The 18,379-nt window shown below is 41.7% G+C and overlaps 1 long non-coding RNA gene across 2 annotated transcripts; it reads right to left on the bottom strand.

The window, feature by feature from the left end:
- Window positions 1-14,964: 14,964 nt before the first annotated feature.
- Window positions 14,965-17,334, bottom strand: LOC140679341 (uncharacterized). 2 transcript variants are annotated; one of them, XR_012050797.1, is made up of 4 exons: window positions 17,242-17,334; window positions 16,721-16,874; window positions 16,500-16,596; window positions 14,965-15,834 (listed from the first exon to the last, which is right to left on the bottom strand). It is a non-coding gene; the product is annotated as an uncharacterized lncRNA (long non-coding RNA). The 2 variants fall into 2 exon arrangements; XR_012050796.1 differs by lacking the exon at window positions 17,242-17,334 and having other exon boundaries at window positions 16,721-17,235.
- Between the last annotated feature and the right edge of the window lie 1,045 nt (window positions 17,335-18,379).

Below are 18,379 nucleotides of genomic sequence, written 5' to 3'. Positions count from 1 at the left end.
ACTCTTAATATCCAATCATATATACATATACACATACATATACATTCGTACTCTTAATATATAATTAGATATACATAAAGATACATACACACATTCATATGCATATACACACATATACTTTTAAAATATATATATATATATATATATATATATATATATATATATATATATATATAAAGTTTGATCATATTCCACCTATACTGGCTCACCTGCACTGGCTTCCTGTGCACTTAAAGGCCTACTGAAACCCACTACTACCGACCACGCAGTCTGATAGTTTATATATCAATGACGAAATCTTAACATTGCAACACATGCCAATACGGCCGGGTTAGCTTACTAAAGTGCAATTTTAAATTTTGCGCGAAATATCCTGCTGAAAACGTCTCGGTATGATGACTCCTGCGCGGGACGTCACGGATTGTAGAGGACATTTTGGGACAGCATGGTGGCCAGCTATTAAGTCGTCTGTTTTCAACGCAAAATTCCACAGTATTCTGGACATCCGTGTTGGTGAATTTTTTGCAATTTGTTCAATGAACAATGGAGACAGCAAAGAAGAAAGCTGTAGGTGGGAAGCGGTGTATTGCGGCAGGTGTTGTGCCGGATAACGCACCCCCACCGTAGAATGCACCCCTTGACTGGTGTGTCGGATAACACAGCCGGTGTTTCATTGTTTACATTCCCGGAAGATGACAGTCAAGCTTTACCATTGGCCTGTGGAGAACTGGTACAACAGAGACTCTTACCAGGAGGACTTTGAGTTGGATACGCAGACGCGGTACCGTGAGTACGCATGCAGCTGCGGCTTCCAAAATTTGATCGCTTGCCCGTACGTGCGTGCCGCTATGTGCATGTCACCAGTGTTGGGTTAGTTACTGAAAACCAGTAACTAGTTACAGTTACTAGTTACTTTATTTCAAAAGTAACTCAGTTACTAACTCAGTTACTTACACCAAAAAGTAATGCGTTACTGTGAAAAGTAACTATTTAGTTACTTCTTTTTTCCCCCTTTTTTTTAAGGCTCTCATTAATGCCCTTTTAGCCTTCATTTCAGTACTGTTATTGCACTGGAGAATAATACAATGTGTTGATCAACTTGACATGCATTTGCAACACTGAACTCAAAAAGCATTGTGGTCTACATACAACACACAAAGACAAAGATATGTTTCAAAGGGCCAATTTATTTCAGGCCAAATTGACAAAACAATTTTAAATAGCTGCAACATAATGGCACTTTAACTTTAACTTTAAGTAGATAGGATCTTTGATCCAAGACACAACTTACATTTAACTAAAATGTTATTTTCTTTGTGCTCGACAAAAGAAAAGTATTGAGAATGTCTCCATGTTAAAAAACTCGACTTCTGGCTTCGCCATGATGTCTTGTTAGTTGTTATGAGAGTAGCGTATGTGTGTGTGTGTGTGTGTGTGGCCCTTTAAGATATGACAGCATGTGAGGTGAGTAACGTCAGTGAGTGAGTGGGCGAGAGAGGTGAGCGAGTGGCGACAGTGAGTGCGTGCAGGTGCTCTAGCTTGGTGGATGGCTGTGTCCAATAAAGTCACAAAGTTGCAACAAACCGCCGGTCTCGTCATTCACCCTCAGCTGTAAAGACCCACTGCCGGGTAAAGTGAAGGTTGTTAGCCCTGAATACGTACATAGGCCCTGGAGGAACGTCTCCCCTGCGCTCCTCAACTGCGGTATGGGAGTCCCCCCCGCCCCCACCCACACAAAGCACGCCTTTTCTTTTCCACCGCAGCGCTGCAATAAAACACACTCATATCTTCTGTTTCTAGCCGATACTAAATGAATATATAACGTAAAATAACGCTGTAACGCATCATGTAGTAACGGTAACTGAGTTACTGAATATAAAAAATTACGCGTTAGATTACTAGTTACCGCCGAAACTAACGGCGTTAGAGTAACGCGTTAGTCCCAACACTGCATGTCACGTACGTAACTTTGGGGACTTTGGGGAAATATATGTGCTGTATGAACTTTGGGGAGGTGAACAGTACTTTGGGCTGTGGGATTGAGTGTGTTGTGCAGGTGTTTGAGTTGTATTGGCGGGTTATATGGACGGGAGGGGGGAGGTGTTTGTTATGCGGGATTAATTTGTGGCATATTAAATATAAGCCTGGTTGTGTTGTGGCTAATAGAGTATATATATGTCTTGTGTTTATTTGCTGTTTTAGTCATTCCCAGCTGAATATCAGGTCCCACCCGCCTCTCACAGCATCTTCCCTATCTGAATCGCTCCCACTGCCCTCTAGTCCTTCACTCTCACTTTCCTCATCCACAAATCTTTCATCCTCGCTCAAATTAATGGGGAAATCGTCGCTTTCTCGGTCCGAATCGCTCTCGCTGCTGGTGGCCATGATTGTAAACAATGTGCAGATGTGAGGAGCTCCACAACCTGTGACGTCACGCTACTCGTCTGCTACTTCCGGTACAGGCAAGGCTTTTTTATCAGCGACCAAAAGTTGCGAACTTTATCGTCGATGTTCTCTACTAAATCCTTTCAGCAAAAATATGGCAATATCGCAAAATGATCGAGTATGACACATAGAATGGACCTGCTATCCCCGTTTAAATAAGAAAATCGCATTTCAGTAGGCCTTTAAGATGTGACTTTAAGGTTTTACTACTTACGTATAAAATACTACACGGTCTAGCTCCATCCTATCTTGTTGATTGTATTGTACCATATGTCCCGGCAAGTAATCTGCGTTCAAAGAACTCCGGCTTATTGGTGATTCCCAGAACCCAAAAAAAGTCTGCGGGCTATAGAGCGTTTTCTATTCAGGCTCCAGTACTGTGGAATGCCCTCCCGGTAACAGTTAGAGATGCTACCTCAGTAGAAGCATTTAAGTCCCATCTTAAAACTCATTTGTATACTCTAGCCTTTAAATAGACCCCCTTTTTAGACCAGTTGATCTGCCGTTTCTTTTCTTTTCTCCTCTGCCCCCCTCTCCCTTGTGGAGGGGGGGCACAGGTCCGGTGGCCATGGATGAAGTGCTGGCTGTCTAGAGTCGGGACCTGGGGTGGACCGCTCGTCTGTGCATCGGTTGGGGACATCTCTGCGCTGCTGACCCGTCTTAGACTTAGACTAACTTTAATGATCCACAAGGGAAATTGTTCCACACAGTAGCTCAGTTACAATGATGGAAAGTGTAAGGATGGAAAGGACAATGCAGGTATAAATAGACTAAATATAGCGATAAAAAATATAACATATATGCGTAATATTTACATAATATATGTACAGTATATTATATATACTGATATATTATATTATATTATGTCTATATCATATATACAAAATATAACAATTACCATGTACGCACATGACGACAATATTACAGTATATGTGACAGCTGCAGCGTAAAATAGAGAGTAAATCCAGCAGAAAATAGAAAATAGCCATTAAAAACAAACAGAAAGAGCTAACATAGAAGGTGTCAGGTTGTCAGAGAGTGTTGGTGACGAACCCCAAGATGCAGAGAAGGCAGGCTTTGTGCAGGAAAACATGATTTGATGTCGAAAATAAAGAAAACACAAACCAGGTACTTGAAGACAGGACACAGGATACCAGGAAAACAGGAACTCTGGAAAAAACAAACAGTCCACAGCATTCAGTTTACAGCTCCACTGACATGGACGATCACAGGTAGACAATAATCCAGCACTGACTGGAGGTCAAAGCAGGTCTAAATAGCAGCTGGCTGATTGACACCAGGTGTGGCCAGGTGCCAATCAGCCGCAGCTGAGGGGAACAGCGCTCAGGGAGACTAGCAGGAAACTGAACCAAAATAAGAGCGCTTACAGGAAATAAAGACAGAGGGAAAACCAAAACATAACCAAACTGTCAGTGACAAACCTGACACAAGTAACAGACAGATGTCATCTATTGCTGTATGGCGAGTGATTATACAGCTGGATGGAGTGCGGAATGAAGGAGTTCTTGAATCGCACAGTACGGGAAGGAAGCTGAAGGAGCCTGTTGGAGTATAAACTCCACTCTGCTCGGGACGGTTTCCTGCTGGCCCCACTATGGACTGGACTCTCACACTATTATGTTAGATCCACTATGGACTGGACTCTCACTATTATGTTAGATCCACTATGGACTGGACTCTCTCTCACTATTATGTTAGATCCACTATGGACTGGACTCTCTCTCACTATTATGTTAGATCCACTATGGACTGGACTTTCACTATTATGTTAGATCCACTATGGACTGGACTCTCACTATTATGTTAGATCCACTATGGACTGGACTCTCACTATTATGTTAGATCCACTATGGACTGGACTCTCTCTCACTATTATGTTAGATCCACTATGGACTGGACTTTCACTATTATGTTAGATCCACTATGGACTGGACTCTCACTATTATGTTAGATCCACTATGGACTGGACTCTCACTATTATGTTAGATCCACTATGGACTGGACTCTCACACTATTATGTTAGATCCACTATGGACTGGACTCTCACACTATTATGTTAGATCCACTATGGACTGGACTCTCTCTCACTATTATGTTAGATCCACTATGGACAGGACTCTCACTATTATGTTAGATCCACTATGGACTGGACTCTCACTATTATGTTAGATCCACTATGGACTGGACTCTCACTATTATGTTAGATCCACTATGGACTGGACTCTCACACTATTATGTTAGATCCACTATGGACTGGACTCTCTCTCACTATTATGTTAGATCCACTATGGACTGGACTCTCACACTATTATGTTAGATCCACTATGGACTGGACTCTCTCTCACTATTATGTTAGATCCACTATGGACTGGACTCTCACTATTATGTTAGATCCACTATGGACTGGACTCTCACTATTATGTTAGATCCACTATGGACTGGACTCTCACTATTATGTTAGATCCACTATGGACTGGACTCTCACTATTATGTTAGATCCACAATGGACTGGACTCTCACAATATTATGTTAGATCTACTATGGACTGGACTCTCACTATTATGTTAGATCCACTATGGACTGGACTCTCACACTATTATGTTAGATCCACTATGGACTGGACTCTCTCTCACTATTATGTTAGATCCACTATGGACTGGACTCTCACACTATTATGTTAGATCCACTATGGACTGGACTCTCTCTCACTATTATGTTAGATCCACTATGGACTGGACTCTCACTATTATGTTAGATCCACAATGGACTGGACTCTCACTATTATGTTAGATCCACTATGGACTGGACTCTCACACTATTATGTTAGATTCACTATGGACTGGACTCTCTCTCACTATTATGTTAGATCCACTATGGACTGGACTCTCACTATTATGTTAGATCCACTATGGACTGGACTCTCACTATTATGTTAGATCCACTATGGACTGGACTCTCACTATTATGTTAGATCCACTATGGACTGGACTCTCACACTATTATGTTAGATCCACTATGGACTGGACTCTCACACTATTATGTTAGATCCACTATGGACTGGACTCTCACAATATTATGTTAGATCCACTAATATAGACACTTACATAACCTGTTGTCTTCATTGTAACACTTATATAAGACTTTTAAAGTCATTTTGATAGTAGGCTAATATAGCTAATATAGACACTTACATCATGTGTAGCCTTCATTATAACACTTATATAAAACTTTTAAAATCATTTTGATAGTAGGCTAATATCGCTAATATAGACACTTACATCATTTGTTGTCTTCATTATAAGACTTATACAAGACTTTTTTTAAAGTAATTTTGATAGAAGGCTAATATAGTTAATATAGACACTTACATCATGTGTTGTCTTCATTATAACACTTATATGCGACTTTTAAAGTCATTTTGATAGTAGGCTAATATAGCCAATATAGACACTTACATCATGTGTTGTCTTCATTATAACACTTATATAAGACTTTTAAAATCATTTTGATAGTAGGCTAATATAGCTAATATAGACACTTACGTCATGTGTAGCCTTCATTATAACACTTATATAAGACTTTTATTTATTTGCGGCTCTTTTTTATTTATTTGCTTTTTTTTTGTACTTTTGGTCCAATATGGCTCTTTCAATATTTGTGGTTGCCGACCCCTGCATTAGGGTGTCAATTCGATTCAGAATCGATTCTCAATTCAACACAAAATCTTGATTCAGACCAATTTTTGCAATGTATTATTTGGTACAAAAATTACAATAAAACCTTTCCTCGCTACCTAAGGACGTTTGCTATCCCTGCACTTCCCAGCCGCATAGTTTTTTTTGTTTTGAGCAAAACACAACATCGTATTACCTGCACGCCGTCTCTGGTCTCTGCATTCTGGGGTCACGTTGCAAGCAGCGCAGTCGGCCCTTGGCGATATATTCCCAAAGGCGCCCTTGTTTGTTTGTTTGTTTGCATCTCCGCGGGGCGGGGAGAGAAAACAGAGAAAGAGGGGTCAGCAACATAACAGCACAGCTCACAATGATGTTGTGTAAAACGTACTGAAAGTTGTACGCTCAAAAGATTAAGTTCAGGCTGGAATTGCACTAAAGTGCTGAATAGCAGTTACTTTTTGTGAGTAGCGTCTTGGCAGTCTCATGTAAAGTACAAAACCAGTGAACTTGGGACGTTGTGTAAGTCGTAAATAAAAACAGAATACAATGATTTGCAAATCCTTTTCAACTTATATTCAATTGAATAGACTGGAAATATAAAATACTTAACGTTCGAACTGGAAAAGTTTGTTATTTTTTTGCAAATATTAGCTCATTTGGAATTTGATGCCTGTAACACATTTCAAAAAAGCTGGCACAAGTGGCAAAAAAGACTGAGAACGTTGAGGAATGCTCATCAAACACTTATTTGGAACATCCCACAGGTGAACAGGCTAATTGGGAACAGGTGGGTGCCATGATTGGGTATAAAAACAGCTTCCATGAAATGCTCAGTCATTCACAAACAAGGATGGGGCGAGGGTCACCACTTTGTCAACAAATGTGTGTGCAATTTGTCCCACAGTTTAAGAACAACATTTCTCAACCAGCTATTGCAAGGAATTTAGGGATTTCACCATCTACGGTCCGTATTTGTCTGGTTCAAACACTGATGACATCAATTAAACAAGACAAGAAGCAAGGAATTAAACAGAGACAGAATTCAATTTAGCTCAATTGAGGAGAAACGCGTAGACCTTTTACCCTTGTACTGTGTCGTCCCACGCTCTGACGAAAGATTGTACGCCTCCTCTTTTATTTGGACTTTCCCTGATTACATGGCAACAGCAGTTTCTAAGGGAGGGGGGTCGTAAACAGCCATCGCCTTTGGTTACAAAACAGTTAAAAAAAGGTCGTAAAACAGTTCAAAGAAAATATGCCTGGAGGGAGGTCAGGCCCTGCCTCCTCTCCGCTTTGTAGATCTCGGGTAAAGACAAAATCTTCCTGTGGATTACAATACATCAAATAAACCGACACCCTCATGTCACTTCCCATCCTACACAGTGGGGTTTTACAAGCCTTTTTGCTTGGTAGGATCAAAGACAGCTTTTGTCCTCACGCAGGGAGAGCTGAACTCAATGTAACACAAAGTTTTGTGATAACTTAGATACAATTATTCTGACAGTATTATCATCAAAAAGTTCAGAGAATCTGGAGAAATCCCTGCACGTAAGCGGCAATGCGATCCCTTAGGCGGTACTGCATCAAAAAGCGACATCAGTGTGTAAAGGATATCACCACATGGGCTCAGGAATACTTCAGAAAACCACTGTCAGTAACTACAGTTGGTCGCTACATCTGTAAGTGCAAGTTGAAACTCTACTATGCAACGCGAAAGCCATTTATCAACAACACCCAGAAACACCACCATAGCATCAGTGTGTAAAAGTGTTCTGGTGTCTGACGAGTCCACATTTGAAGTTGTTTTTGGAAACTGTGGACGTCGTGTCCTCCGGAACAAAGAGAAAAAGAACCATCTGGATTGTTATAGGCCCTTGCCCCATCCTTGTTTGTCTCCTCAGTTCCCAAACGTTTACTGAGTGTTGTTAAAAGGAAAGGCCATGTAACACAGTGGTAAAAAATACCCCTGTGCCAACTTTTTTGCAATGTGTTGCTGCCATAAAATTCTAAGTTAATGATTATTTGAAAAAAAAAATTAAGTTTCTCAGTTCGAACATTAAATATCTTGCAGTCTATTCAATTGAATATAAGTTTAAAAGGATTTGCAAATCATTGTATTCTGTTTTTATTTACCATTTACACAACGTGGTTTTGGGTTTTGTACTTGGAAACATTACTGAAGTAAAACTATTATGAGCGCCTCACTACAGGAAAATGTATGATATGCAGAAATGTATAACTTGAGGTAAGTATAAAGTAAAAACGGAAGTGATAAGTACAACAAATACGACTAAAAACTAAAATGATTTCAAATGGACTACCAATATTTATAAAATCCAAGACACACACAAACTCATAAAAGAACACTTATCTCCAAATAAAATACTACGTACTGCTTCATAATCACCACTGTGGAGGGGGGCGTGGCCTGCGGGCCTGCAGCGAGGCGGGGTGTGCCAGGACCGGCCTCGAAGTCAGCGACAGGTGCGTAGATGGCTCACCTGGGCCTTGTTATCTAATCACCTGCCGCTCTGTATAAGCAGCAACCGGGAGGAGAGACGTGGTTGGAGCTGGAGGGAGAGCACGAGCCAGAGCCAGAGCGGAAAAAGACAATTGCTAAAAAGCAACCCGGACACTTGATCCGCAAAATAAAACTGTATTTTAAACTATGAAACGGGCTCGCCTAGAAATGCTTGGTGGTCAGGAGGACCCACTGGAAGAGAGCTTCCACAACCACAAATTAGTATCCATCTAAATATCGATGGTATCCACACCAAGTGTTACATGTCCGCCCCCTGCTGGCCAATTCGCTGCCCTGTTTTTGTTCTGCCGTGTCCCTTGCCATGGTTCCCAGGGGAAGGTGAGTGATTGAGCACAGCTGTTTGCAATTAGCCCCGCCTCTCTAGACTCACCTGTTGGCGAAGGATCTGTCTTCTGCGTTCCAACACATCGAGTCCGACTATAAATTGTCTTGCTTCGGTTATTTTGTACTTTTTTTTTTTTTTTTTTCGTGCTCAATCATCAGACCTTGTTTATTTGTTTTTGTTTCTTGTTTCACCCAAAGCTTGTTCATCTAGTTTGGACTATTGACTTGGATCGTTCTCGTTTTTGCACGCTCCCCTTTCTGGTGTTTTCTGGGTTCCCGCCCTGAGGGTCGATCGTATCCACCAAGGTCGATATTGCTTCCAGATCGTTAGTAGCGTGATTTAATTAATCAGAAGTACATCACATTTTAACTGATATGGTACCTGGTAACTGATACCAGTACTTAACCTGACCAATTTTCACTTCTTTATCAATCAATCAATCAATGTTTATTTATATAGCCCTAAATCACAAGTGTCTCAAAGGGCTTCACAAGCCACAACAACATCCTCGGTTCAGAGCCCACATAAGGGCAAGGAAAAACTCACAACCCAGTGGGACGTCAATGTGAATGACTATGAGAAACTCTAGGGGAGACCGGATGCAATGGGCGTCGAGTGGGTCTAGCATAATATTGTGAAAGTCCAGTCCATAGTGGATCTAACTTAATAGTGAGAGTCCAGTCCATAGTGGATCTAACATAATAGTGAGAGTCCAGTCCATAGTGGATCCAACATAATAGTAAAAGTCCAGTCCATAGTGGGGTCAGCAGGAAACCATCCCGAGCGGAGACGGGTCAGCAGCGCAGAGATGTCCCCAACCGATGCACAGGCGAGCGGTCCACCCCGGGTCCCGACTCTGGACAGCCAGCACTTCATCCATGGCCACCGGACCTGTGCCACCCCTTCCACAAGGGAGAGGGGGGCAGAGTAGAAAAGAAAAGAAACGGCAGATCAACTGGTCTAAAAAGTGGGGTCTATTTAAAGGCTAGAGTATACAAATGAGTTTTAAGATGGGACTTAAATGCTTCTACTGAGGTAGCATCTCTAACTGTTACCGGGAGACAATCCAGAGGACTGGAGCCTGAATAGAAAATGCTCTATAGCCAGCAGACTTTTTTTGGGCTCTGGGAATCACTAATAAGCCGGAGTTCTTTGAACGCAGATTTCTTGCCGGGACAGATGGTACAATACAATCAGCAAGATGCAGTATGGGTTAACAAACATGAATTGTTTTTGATAATAAAATCTTAGGTTCTTTTCGCAACATTTAAAAACAGGCTGATTATAACCGCTGTCAGGTTGTTATATCTTGTTTTAAAGCGCATTTGGAAGTAAAACTTTAAGTTGCAAGTCCAAGACGTTGCATGTCTGCGAAGGTCGTGTCCACCGGGATGGAAAAGAAGCTTGCAGGTAAAGAATGCTTGTTTAATTCCAGTACGAGGCACACAAACATACTTGGCTTTAGCCTAGCGTGACGGAAATGATTTCCAATGATTTTCAAGGAAGTCTAAGTATAGCAAAGAAGCCAACAAAAATCCTGGCAGGGTTTGGAAGGACATATAAAGAGAACCGATTAGTGGCAGTAGCAGGTGGAGACACGAATCAAACAGAAATAAGTGTGTGAGCTGAGGTGCTCTGTGCAAAAAGAATGTAAACAAAGATGGACTAGGAGTGGGAGAGGGAATCACTTATTAGTGATTCCCAGAGCCCAAAAAAAGTCTGCGGGCTGTTGAGCGTTTTCTATTGGGGCTCCAGTACTATGGAATGCCCTCCCGGTAACAGTTAGAGATGCTACCTCAGTAGAAGCATTTAAGTCCCATTTGAAAACTTGTTTGTATACTCTAGCCTTTAAATAGACCCCCTTTTTAGACCAGATGATCTGTTGTTTCGTTTCTTTTCTGCCCCCCTCTCCCTTGTGGAAGTGGGGGCACAGGTCCGGTGGCCATGGATGAAGTGCTGGCTGTCCAGAGTCGGGACCCGGGGTGGACCGCTCGCCTGTGCATCGGTTGGGGACATGTCTGCGCTGCTGACCCGTCTTCGCTCGGGATGGTCTCCTGCTGGCCACACTATGGACTGGACTCTCACTATTAATGTTAAATCCACTATGGACTGGACTTTCACAATATTATGCTGGACCCACTCGACGTCCATTGCATCCGGTCCCCCCTAGATGTGGGTGATCCCCCGGTCACCCACATCTGCGGTCCTCTCCAAGGTTTCTCAGTCATTCATATTGACATCCCACTGGGTTGTGAGTTTTTCCTTGCCCTTATGTGGGCTCTGAACCGAGGATGTCGTTGTGAATTGTGCAGCCCTTTGAGACACTTGTGATATAGGGCTATATAAATAAACATTGATTGATTGATTGAGTGCTGGTAAGATGAATTTAAACTGAACTAAGAACAACAACAACAACAACAAAACCAACTCAGGACATGGTAAATGGTCTGTATTTATATAGTTCTTCACTCAACCTGGAAGGACACCCAAAGCGCTCTACATTCACACACTGATGGCGGAGCCAACACCAGACATGGCAGGGAAGGAGCGGTCAGGAACAGGCAGTAGTGTGTAGTTTACGGTGTTGATCAGTTCAGTCTGTGCCGTCTGTTGCGCCCTACAAAGTGTTAGCACTGTATTGTAAAATTACACCCCACCTGTTTGTAACGTGCATCTCAGTTGTAGTTTTCATTAACACATTTAGATTGCCATGTAAAATCGTTGATGCTAATTTAGTAGCATGTCAATAGCATAGTCAATGTAGATTAGTATTTTGGGAAAAGTGGAGCGTTTTTTTGAGTCAATTTCTTTGTTGGCATTGAAAATTGCAACATTAGCAGTTCGGCTGAGTCCGCTCTCAGTGCTGCTGGAGTGAATTGTCAGAATGATGAATAACGAAGGACAGATATGCACAAACATACCTCTGGATTGGCAGACCGGGGTGGTGGTTCCTCTCTTTAAGAAGGGGAACCGGAGGGTGTGTTCTAACTATTGTGGGATCACACTCCTCAGCCTTCCCGGTAAGGTTTATTCAGGTGTACTGGAGAGGAGGCTACGCCGGATAGTCGAACCTCGGATTCAGGAGGAACAGTGTGGTTTTCGTCCTGGTCGTGGAACTGTGGACCAGCTCTATACTCTCGGCAGGGTCCTTGAGGGTGCATGGGAGTTTGCCCAACCAGTCTACATGTGCTTTGTGGACTTGGAGAAGGCATTCGACCGTGTCCCTCGGGAAGTCCTGTGGGGAGTGCTTAGAGAGTATGGGGTATCGGACTGTCTGATCGTGGCGGTCCGCTCCCTGTATGATCAGTGTCAGAGCTTGGTTCCGCATCGCCGGCAGTAAGTAGGACACGTTTCCAGTGAGGGTTGGACTACGCCAAGGCTGTCCTTTGTCACCCATTCTGTTCATAACTTTTATGGACAGAATTTCTAGGCGCAGTCAAGGCGTTGAGGGGATCCGGTTTGGTGGCTGCAGGATTAGGTCTCTGCTTTTTGCAGATGATGTGGTCTTGATGGCTTCATCTGGCCAGGATCTTCAGCTCCCACTAGACCGGTTCGCAGCTGAGTGTGAAGCGACTGGGATGAGAATCAGCACTCCATGGTTCTCGCCCGGAAAAAGGTGGAGTGCCATCTCCGGGTTGGGGAGGAGACCCTGCCCCAAGTGGAGGAGTTCAAGTACCTCAGAGTCTTGTTCACGAGTGAGGGAAGAGTGGATCGTGAGATCGACAGGCGGATCGGTGCGGCGTCTTCAGTAATGCGGACGCTGTATCGATTCGTTGTGGTGAAGAAGGAGCTGAGCCGGAAGGCAAAGCTCTCAATTTACCGGTCGATCTACGTTCCCATCCTCACCTATGGTCATGAGCTTTGGGTTATGACCGAAAGGACAAGATCACGGGTACAAGCGGCCGAAATCAGTTTCCTGCGCCGGGTGGCGGGGCTCTCCTTTAGAGATAGGGTGAGAAGCTCTGTCATTCGGGGGGAGCTCAAAGTAAAGCCGTTGCTCCTCCACATCGAGAGGAGCCAGATGAGGTGGTTCGGGCATCTGGTCAGGATGCCACCCGAAAGCCTCCCTAGGGAGGTGTTTAGGGCACGTCCGACCGGTAGGAGGCCACGGGGAAGACCCAGGACACGTTGGAAGACTTTGTCTCCGGCTGACCTGGGAACGCCTCGGGATCCCCCGGGAAGAGCTGGACGAAGTGGCTGGTGAGAGGGAAGTCTGGGCTTCCCTGCTTAGGCTGCTGCCCCCGCGACCCACCCTCGGATAAGCGGAAGAAGATGGATGGATGGATGGATGCACAAACAATATACTTAAGTATAATAACAGAGTATTTGTATTTAGTTACTTTGTAACCCTGAAGAGCTCTTTGAGTCTAATGTTGATGTTTGCTGTGCAATAGTATGCAATAACATGTGGCCAAGGGAAGAAACAACTTGCATCATAGTTTTGACTGACACCTAATGATGATGATGATGATGAAGACGATGACGACGCCCCCAATGCCAGCCAGTTAAGTCTTGAGGAGAATTTAAAGTGACAATGCACACCAAACTTTTGCAACACAACCCAGGATGCTGATACGGTTTGTCAAGATACTGGAATTGTTGTTCCCGGGGGGAAAAAAATAAGGAAAATAAAAGCAGTCGTGTTCCAGGGTCAGGTTGTTGCCATGGTTACATTAACAAGTCCAATTACAGTCAGTATGTTTTGAGATTGCCAGTCTTTGATGTAATGATGAAGGCAAAGTTGCATCAGGCATTTAAAACTCTGCAATGTCGGACACGTGTAATCACTCACACTAAAATAGGAAAACACTCTGCTAGTACTGGGACTAGTACTGGGACGAGTACTGGGACTAGTACTGGGTCGATGATACAATATCAATATATATCTCGATAGACATGTAATCGACATCAATGTATCCGATGAAAGGATGTGTGTTTATGTATGTATATAACCCAGCAAAACAGGAAGTGATCAGTGGGAAGGACACGCCAACAGCCAATCACGTGACAGAATGAAGTTTGGTTGCGTTATCTTGTTGTCTGGCGCTTGATTCTTTGCATGGAGTGAGAAGAGAAAGTCAAAATGAAGAAATTGTGGATAAAAGAGGAGAAGTCACCTAACAGTGGGGCACTTTTTTGGATTTTTCCAAGCAAAACGTAGTCCTTGCACCTTGCACCCTTTTTTTTTTTTTTTTTTCTGCCCTCGTCCGTTCCCTATTTGGGTATATGGAAACAGGTAGGAACTAAAGTGTAGGAGTGCATAAACAAAAGAAAAACAAATGTGCTACTTTAAAATAAAAAATAATTTGTTACAATATCTGAATAATTACTGCGTAGCATAAATTAATTTCCATACTTGCATAAGAATAACATACCAAATAAATGTTACACAGCTGAAACTACCCGCAGAGCAGTGACGTGCGGTGAGGTTGATGGCTGGTGAGGCACTGACTTCATCACAGTCAGATTTACAAACATATGAACCCTAAAGAGTACACTGTAAAAACTGTTGCCTAGATCGAACTCAATAAAAATAAGGCAACATTTTCCAAGCAATTTTTGTTAGTTTAGTCAACTAATTGGTATTTTGAGTAAGTAGAACTTAATAATATGCATTTCGATTTATGCAAAAAGATTAAGTTGCATTTACAGAAAAAGCCAAGAAATTTAGTAAAATCAATGTAAAAAACATCAGCATATTAAACACACAAGACTTAATTAAAATAAGTAACATTTAAATGAAAAAATAATTTTTGTACTCAATTTTATTAATTTTGACCAACTTACCCTTTCATTGTTTTGAAAATGGAAACTGCTTAAAATAATTACTTAGAATAATAATAAAAAAATCAAGACATATCAAATTCCAACCTTTATTAAATCATTACCATATAAAAACAGTGGCAATGAGCTGGACAGTTTAACAGTCAACATCCATATTATACAAGAATGCATGACCTCAACTTTTTAAAGTGCTGTATAGAACACCTTCACAGTAGTTTTCTTTTTTTTAACCGTATACATATTAAAACATTTTCACAAGCCATATCCAAACCTGTCAATAAGCTGGACAGTATTAACAGTCAAGAACATCAGTATTTAGTGCATAAAAGAATGCATGACCTCAGCATCTCAAGTTTTACTTAGAACATTCACAGTACAGTTTCTTGCTAAAACAATTTAACATTAAGATTATCTGTACTTCTGTAACAATTCACAAGCAGAACACCTTCACTGTAGTGTCTTTCAGTGTGTATATTTTGAAACATTTTAACTTAAACAACTCACAGATTCCTCCTTCTGACCAGCTGGAGCTTCACAGTGGGGCAATTTAGTGTGTATAAAACATAAAAAAAACTTAATTTACACACCAGAAACGATGACCTGGAGCTTTGTATAAAACCTGAACAGGACAAACCGTTACAACATTCTGAAGAATTCCACTCAATGAACAATGTATAATGATTTTGAACAGACACAAGAAAATAGCTGTTCAAAAGTGCAAGCTGACAGTCATGGCTCACTGCCTAAGCTAGAAGCTTGTTTTTGAGAGTCATGAATTTGGGGGTTGGTTTTGGGCGCAGTGTGTCAAGTCCCACAAAAAGTCTTTGAAACACCTCAAATGTTTTGGAAAGTTTGGATGGATACTCAAGATTAAGTGCATACGTCAACCCCAGAAGTAGGCAGCATGCTTTGACCAGGTTTCCAAGATGAGTAAGGACTGGTACTCCCTCAATGATGATTCCTACTGCATTTGGCTCACGACAGATGTAGATGCTCATATTCTTCATTTCCAGGTCCTCATGAACAGCGGTCTCTGCAGTTCCCTTTGAGATACAAAAACAGTAATTAAAAAAACAAACATCTAATTTTATATTTACAGTAATATAAGTTGTATGATTTAATTCAGATAATGATTACTTTTGTGATGACCATTTTGAAAACTTTTGAATTCTAATTTGAGATCTTGCACATTAAACTTGGTACAATAGATGCATTTCCAGCCACATGTTTCTTATTGGCATTTCTAATTTGCATATAAAAAACCTGAATAGAACCACCAGAAATTAAAACAAACAAACAAACAGTAATATGTTATATATATATATATATATATATATATATATATATATAGAGAGAGAGAGAGAGAGAGAGAGAGAGAGAGAGAGAGAGAGAGAGAGAGAGAGAGAGAGAGAGAGAGAGAGAGAGAGAGAGAGAGAGAGAGAGAGAGAGAGAGAGAGTAAATGTTTTAATGCTTGTTTAAGGGGAGTATTTTTTTGTTTGCATTGTTTTTTTAGGGCAAACAGAAACACGAGACAGAAAGGCATCACTATGTGGTGCTATGCTAATTGGCTATCCTGGGTCTCTTGCCAACTAGCTGCATGCTGGACCTCCACCTGACAAGTGCTGGTTCAGTCAGTTCACATAAAAGTAAACCCAATTTAAGCTTGTACATCAGACGGATCCAAACCTGCTTTTAAACAATACTTACAGTAGTCAGAGATTAGCTCCTGTCCACTCTCTCCCACGTACTCTATGAGGCATCTCACAGTCACATTTCTCTTCTTCACTGCAGAGGCACTTGGGTCCTAGAGTTAAGAGAAGAATAATAAATAAATGAATTTTGTTGGCAATTTTACTCCAAATCTGTGATACCGTTATTAGAGCATGATTACAGATTCAGTTTAAACTTTTAAACCACTTTTAACCCACCTGTGTCAGTTCCATCAACAAGTTCTTGATGCGCTGCAGTCACTCCTCCTTTTGCACTGAAGAGCTCCAGGAGTTTTGGAGTGTACCTGTCCAGTTGGGACATAAATGTTGATTCCAGTGGAACAGCAGTGCACCTTCGGAACGCTTCATTAATCTGTAAGACAGCAAATGTTGACCATTACTGATATTAAGGGTATTAGTATACATTTTCAGGCAAAAAGTGAGTCTAGTATGTCATGTCCAAGTCACAATGGAAACTTGGTCAGGAAAAATAGAATGATAATAGAATAGAATAGAAGATATTCTACGAGTCGGTGGTGGCAGGCGCCTTCTTGTACGCCGTGGCCTGCTGGGGCAGCGGGCTGAGAGCGAGGGACGCAAACAGACTGGACAAGTTGGTAGAGAAGGCCTGTAACGTGGTGGGAGTGGAGCTAGACTCTCTGGCGGTGGTGTCAGAGAGGAGAAGTCTAGCATCTTGACAGATGAGAGCAAAGGGATGTATAAGAGCATGGGCAACCTACATGAATGCAATGCAAGGAATGGCTGTGTCCAAAGGTCCCATGGTGCAGTCTGTAATGCTTTAAAATGTCACTCTTGGTTGGTACAACAGTGCTGCACAACTACAGGGCCATCCCATCTGTCATTGGAGAGAGAGAACAAAAAAGACAAGTTATGGTTCATGTCTAACCTCTTGGATATATAAGCCTGATGAGAGCCCTTTATATCTGTTTTTTTTACACCCTAATATACTCATTTGCAGTATTTCCTCTAGATTTTTTTGTAGCCACGGTGGTCTAAGTTGGTAACCTAGCAACAGTAGGGGGTCTGGGGGCATGCCCCCACGGAAGAAAAATTTGAAAATTTACCCTTTAAATGGTGACTACTGGTGAGATTTTTTAGGGGGGGGGGGGATGTTGAGATTGAGACTTACACAATGAGTGTTATTCTTACAAGAGTAGCGTTTTGCCTAGGAGTGTGCATGGACAGCAGGTCTGAGGGGACTTCAGATAGCTCTGTCAAGTGTACCTAGCTAGCTGCTAGCAACTTTGAATGCAAGCTAGTTAAGCAGCTTTAATGTGGCTGCTTATAAACTGAAGAATAAAATATTAAACTACCACGCAAAGAAAACGCTAATTATAAACTTCACAGCTATAAACAATGTTTGGTTGAAGTTAATGAGCTGTTGGAGGTAAGAGCACATTCGAAATGGCGGTCGGCGGGAAAAGTAGTAAACTAAATATAACATTGAACCATGCTTTTGAAAATGTATACATTTAAATCCTGGCAAATACTGACTTTGAACAATATAAATTGTTACTTACATGAGTTCTGTCAAGTGTTTTCCTTGTTCTCCGTGAAGAAACGTGTCTGGGCTTGTTCTTCCACAGCTGCATGCAGGTGGGCGGGTCCTGACGTTTTAGGTCTGATATAAACCTTTGAACTGAGTTTTGCTAAATCAATTTATGTTGGAAGTCCAATAAAATTAATTTTATCACATAAAAAATTAAGTTACGAAAACATTCACACTTTTTACATATAGATAACTCAAAAACTCTAAAAATAAAAATAAATTGATTTATTGGAATAAATCTACTTTTAAAAATAAAGTAGAATGGACAATACCACTGAAAGAGTTTTTACAGTGTATCTTATTCACCA

This window comes from Nerophis lumbriciformis, linkage group LG13 (assembly GCF_033978685.3).
Source record: "Nerophis lumbriciformis linkage group LG13, RoL_Nlum_v2.1, whole genome shotgun sequence".
In the NCBI taxonomy this organism is placed as follows: Eukaryota; Metazoa; Chordata; class Actinopteri; order Syngnathiformes; family Syngnathidae; genus Nerophis; species Nerophis lumbriciformis.
This window is presented reverse-complemented; position numbering and strand designations above follow the sequence as displayed.